Source organism: Sorex araneus, chromosome 5 (genome assembly GCF_027595985.1).
Source record: "Sorex araneus isolate mSorAra2 chromosome 5, mSorAra2.pri, whole genome shotgun sequence".
Lineage (NCBI taxonomy): Eukaryota > Metazoa > Chordata > Mammalia > Eulipotyphla > Soricidae > Sorex > Sorex araneus.
The window spans coordinates 193,167,417-193,173,416 of NC_073306.1; positions in this window are offsets into that span (position 1 = coordinate 193,167,417).

The window sequence follows — 6,000 nt, forward strand, 5'->3', positions numbered from 1 at the left end:
AAGTAGAGATAAAAGACTATGGATGTAGCTAAGCAATAGAGTATGTTCCTTGAATATGTGAGATGCTGAGTTTGATCACCAGCACGAAAGGAAAAAAAAAAATGAAAGAGGATGGGAGATAGTTCCATTATGAGGGATCATATGCCCAACCCCTTTTTGAGTCCTGAATCAAATGGTCCCATAAGAATTGCAGAGTGTAGGCTAGAGTGACAGCACAGCGGGTAGGGCATTTGCCTTGCATGCAGCCACCCTGGATTCAATGCCCAGCATCCCATATGGCCCCCAAGCACTGCCATGAGTAATTCCTGAGTGCAGAGCCAGGAGTAACCACTGTGCATCGCCAGGTGTGACCCAAAAACAAACAAACAAAAATTGCAGAGTGTAGCCATGGAGGCGCCCTTTATTGCCGATGTTGCCTTGGTGGTCCCAGTACCACACAGCTGGGGCAGCACTGCTTCCTCGGGCTAACACTCAACTGCCCACCGACGTGGGGTGAGAGTCATTGGGAGTAACCCCCCTCTCCCCACCAGGTCCACTGAGCACAGTTTAGGAGATGTCCCTCCAATAAATGTTTTAAAAGAAAAGAATTAGAAAATACTAAAAACTAAAAATAAGAATTAGAGCAATCAATGAAGCTATCACAGTATCACTGTCATCCCGTTGCTCATCAATTGCTCGAGCGGGCTCCAGTAAACTCTCCATTTGTCCCTGTCATGTGCTAGTGTAGCCCAATGGCGTCTGCTCACTCCAGGAACATGAGGACCATGATGTTGTTACTATTTTAAAATTAATAAGTTAGATTAAACATGATAAAAAAGAAAGTATATAATATCGTAAACAATGCTAATATCAGATCTGAAAGAGGAAATATTACTGAGTTTCATGGACTTTAAGTGGATAATAAAAAATATCATATAAAACTTTATGTTCATAAATTTCTTAAGATGAAATGGACTGATTTCAATCATACATATACACACACACAAACACACACACACACACACACACACACACACACATATATATATGGTTCATAGAATATACATTTGTTCTCAGGACACTCCCATAGGTTGCATGTTTGAATCCAACAATGAAGTTTCAGTGTCAAGATGAACAGGATAAATCAAATTCTCTGTAATAACTTGTTATACACAGCATGACAGCACTTCCTTTTCAAGGGTTTATATTTTTCTAACATCTGTGTCATAGAATTTGCATCTAGATCTATTTCTCTTGAAAGTTTTCCCCCCTCAAAAAAAAAAGAAAATTCTTTCAAACCTACTTTAAGGCCTTCTTTGGAATATTCTATATTAATTTTATTATTTTTTATGAAAAAACAGAGCCAGACTCATAATAGCTAATTATTAATTATTTTATATTTGTGTTATGTGGGTACTCAAGTAAATTTAAGATACAGGGTCACAAATTTTATTTCTTATACTAATTTTTATTCATTCCAGTTACCAGCGAGCTCATAGGTTAATTGTCTAATTCTTTTTTTTTTTAATTTTTTATTGAGTCACCATGTGGAAAGTTACAAAGTTTTCAGGTTTAAATCTCAGTTATACAATGCTCGAATACCCATCCCTTCACCAGTGCTCATATTCCACCACCAAGAATCCCAGTATAGCTGCACCCCACCCCCCCACACCCCTAACCCCCCACGCCCCTAGCCCCCCCACCCTTAGCCACCCCCCCCGCCTGTGTAACTAATAAATTTCACTTTACTTTCACTTTGATTGCATACAATATTTCAACAAAACTCACTATTATTGTTTGGAGAGTCTCTCCCCTAAAGTGAGACCTGCTGAAAAGGAAGCATTAGATAATTTGTTTTCCATTGCTGAGGATGAAGAAGTATGAGGTCGAGTGACCACACTTAGCAGCCTCTCAGTTTTGGGTTTCTGTAATTTAGTATTTTAGTAACTAAGTCCAGAGGGATATCTGCCAGAAGTTGCATCGTTGCCAACTTGTACTTCTCAGTTATATTATATTCCACATATGAGTGCAATCATTCTATGTCTGTCTCTTTCTTTCTGACTCATTTCACTCAACATGATACTTTCCATGTTGATCCATTTATATGTAAATTTCATGACTTCATGTTTTCTGACAGCTACATAGTATTCCATTGTGTAGATGTACCAGAGTTTCTTTAACCAGTCATCTGTTTTGGGGCACTCTGGTTTTTTCCAGATTCTGGCTATTGTAAACAGTGCTGCAATGAACATAGAAATACATATGCCATCTCTACTATACCGTTTTGCCTCTCCTGGATATATTCCCAGGAGTGGTATTGCTGGGTCAAATGGAAGCTCAATTTCTAATTTTTTGAGAATCGTCCATATTGTTTTCCATACACCCAAACAAGATAACCCTATTAAGGAAGCATTTGATAATTAGTTTTCCATTAAAAGATTATATGTTTTCAGGTTTTAGAAAAGGTTGCGCGGCCGCGCGGCCGAGTGGCTCGGATGTGTCCCAGTCCTGAATCCCGGAGCCGTGTTAGTTGCTGCTCAGTGTCGCCAGGGCTCCATCTGGAGAAGGTGTGCTGGCTGCACTTCCTCCTTCTGGCTCCCCGGTGTTGTTGGCCCCAATTTGGGTCTGGAGCATTTTCCGGGCCACATTGCTCACCAGAATGCCTGCCGCTTCTCTGTTGATTGTGGCAAGATGGCTAATTGTCTAATTCTTAACAATATAAATGCAAGCTGGCAACTCTCTCCCTTTTTCCTATTGCTTCCTTATTTCCATGTAGTATTTGGATCATTTTAGTATTACGTTATTTTGCTTTTGTGATAATAATACAATAATAATACAACTCTAGCTATATTATGGATTAAATTGACTGGCAATCTAACAAAAAACCTTTCTTACATATGCTGTTTCTTGATAAGCTCATGTCTTACAGGCCTTAGTTCTCATATAGCAAAAGTCCATCAGAATCTAACTTTAGGGAATTACTTCATAGTTATCAATCTCATTAAACTTTTTTCTGACCTAGATATCATACAGATAACTTAGAACAGGAATAACAATTTTCTCTAGAAGAGAACGCACAAGAATCTCAGCCCATAACTGAGACAACCTTCATATTCTCGTGGAATTTACATAACCTGGTCAGTAAGCCGGTTATTCAGTAAATGATACATATGTATAAAATACAAAAATTCTAACATTTGAATGATAAGCGACAACAAACTATGTATGTCAAAACATTATTTATTGGGGTCAAAGAGGTAAGATATGGATGAAGGCGCGTGTCTTGCATCCTGAGTAGCTCCAGGAGTGATCCCTGAGCACAGAGCCAGGAGTGAGCACTGAGCACGACTGGGCATGGCCTCCAAACCAAGCAAAGAAACAAAAAATCACTGCTTATTATGCAGCTGTGCTTTCTTTGTTAAAAACACAATTTCGCCATGAAATATGTTCCAACTGGGGAAAACGTAGAGAATATTGAAAAGGCCGTGAATTCTCATAAACAAAAACTCAATATTAATTAAAAAAATTGTAAGAGATCAAACTGCTGTTCAATGAGTTTGTCTTGTATAAAATTAAATACACCCCCAGGTATAAATACTACTAATAAGTGAAAGTGCTATAGGTGTTTGAACTAATATAGAATTAAATGTTGGTGATTCAGGGGCCAGGTCCACTCCTGGCTATGCTTAAGGCTCCTCCAGAGCTACATTCAACTCATATCAAACTTGAACTAAGGGTGTCACACCTGCTAAGCTTGGATTCTACCCCTGAGTCATATTTTAGTCCCACTATGGTTTAAATTTCAGTTGGGAAAATTTCAGATAGTGAAAATTATTTGTCACTGAGTCTGAAATAACTTCTGTGTTAAAAGCCTAGAGGAGACCATTGTTGGTGGAAAATGAGCACTGGTGGAGAGATGGGCACTCGGTCATTGTATGACTGAAACGTAAGCATGAAAACCTGTAAGTCTGTAACTTTGTCTCATGGTGATAAGCTAATAAAATAAAATTTAAAAACAATAAATAAAAATAAATAATAAATAAATAAAATCATCAAGGATAGATTATTCAAAGATGACTTGGCCAGAAAGGTAGTACAGCAATTGAGGTACTTGCCTTGCACGCAGCAGACCCCAGTTCAGTTCCCCACGCCACGCATGGTTTCTCAAGCACTGCCAAGAGTGATCTCTGAGCACAGCCAGAAATAAACCCTGAGCACAAAACCCTGAGCACAGCTGGGTGGGTGTGGCCTCAAAACCAACAACAATCACAAAAAGCATGATGAGTAAAAGTTAAAAACAATAATAATTTGAAATCTGTGATGGTTCAGTTAAAATGAATGTCTTCCGATGAAATTTACATTTCTTTTAGATTAGGAGATTTGGGTAGGTGATAGACGGTTACTCAGAAGTACTGTTCATCTTAACAACTATCACTACTAGGACAGAAACAATAACTGACATTCATTGAAGTGATACTAGCAGCCTTATATGGAATTCTAATCTTACATCTGTTGTTTTTTTTTTTAGTTTTTGCTGTGTTGGGGTTCAAATCCAGGATTTTAGACATGTGAGTTTACATAAACTCTACATTATACCATATTCCAGACTCTACAAAGCTTTTACTTTTTTTTCATATTTTTTTTTTTTTTGCTTTTTTGGGTCACACCCGGTGATGCACAGGGGTTACTCCTGGCTCTGCACTCAGGAATTACTCCTGGTGGTGCTCAGGGGACCATATGGGATGCTGGGAATCGAACCCGGGTTGACCGCGTGCAAGGCAAACGCCCTACCCACTGTGTTATTGCTCCAGCCCCTTTTTTTTCAAATTTTTATAAATTTCACTACTGATCACATTAGGCCAGGCCTGTTGAGGAAGACTTGCAATCTCAGTGCTCAGAGAGTTTTGGGAGTAACAAAGGCCACACCCAGCGTACCCAGAAAGGAAAGGCCCAGTCAATCAGAATGGTCTTCACTCCACTGAGTCATATGCCCAGCCCTCATCCGATGCTTTTGTATCATGTGTCATTCATATTAATGTTTTAATAATCCAACTCAATATATAGTGTTATTTTCTTTTTTACAAATTACATCATTGAACTTCAGGAAGTTTGACATACTTGACAAATTTATGTAGAGACTAGGTAAATAAAGATTAATTTGGGAGGACACAGAGGACTGATACTCACAGTCATAGTAACATTTCTCATAGTTAGACATATGGGCAGTTAAAAATGCTTTTGAAGAAACAAAAGATAAAAGTAAAGAGACAGTGAAGAACTTTAGAGACAAGCCCTCATGCTTTATTTAGATTTCTGAAAGGCAGCATCTTAAGTGTATTAGCTGAATGTCTATAATTTGGTTATTTTTATGATACTTGAGCCTTCCCTCACAATTTACCTTAAAGGAATCATAATGTACAAAAATTAAAATAATAAATCTCTTACAAGTTATTTAGGAGATCTTCATGGTCTTGAAGAAAGTAATACTTTGTCCCAAGAATAGTAAAATTACCGAACATGCAAGAGGACTCAGTAAAGTAATTAAGCACCACAGATTAGGATGCAGAGAAACATTTGAATGGAGTGTGCAGGACTAAAGTACTGGGCAGGTCTATTCTAATTGCCCTGGTGTGGGACTTTCTAGGCAGATAAGAGTCAGTCTGTTACTAGGGTACTATAAAGGGGTGGGGGAAGACGTGGACGATAGACAGCTACTTTGCTTGCTGAAAACCTAAATTAAACCCCTGCACCCCCCATGGTCCTCCAGAAGCAAGCCCCCAGCACTAAGCACCAAGCAGAAAGGAACCCCTTAGTACTGCAAGATGTAGCCCCCAAAACAAACAAGGTTAAAAAAAAAAGACTGAACTTTGGTGATCTCCATCTTTTTTTATTTTTTTTTATTTTATAGAGTAGCTCAAAATATTCCATTACGTTTGATATTCAAACGCCAATCCCACCACCATTACACCTTCCCACCACCATATTTCAGATGTTTCCATCCCGAACCCCAACCCCTGCCTC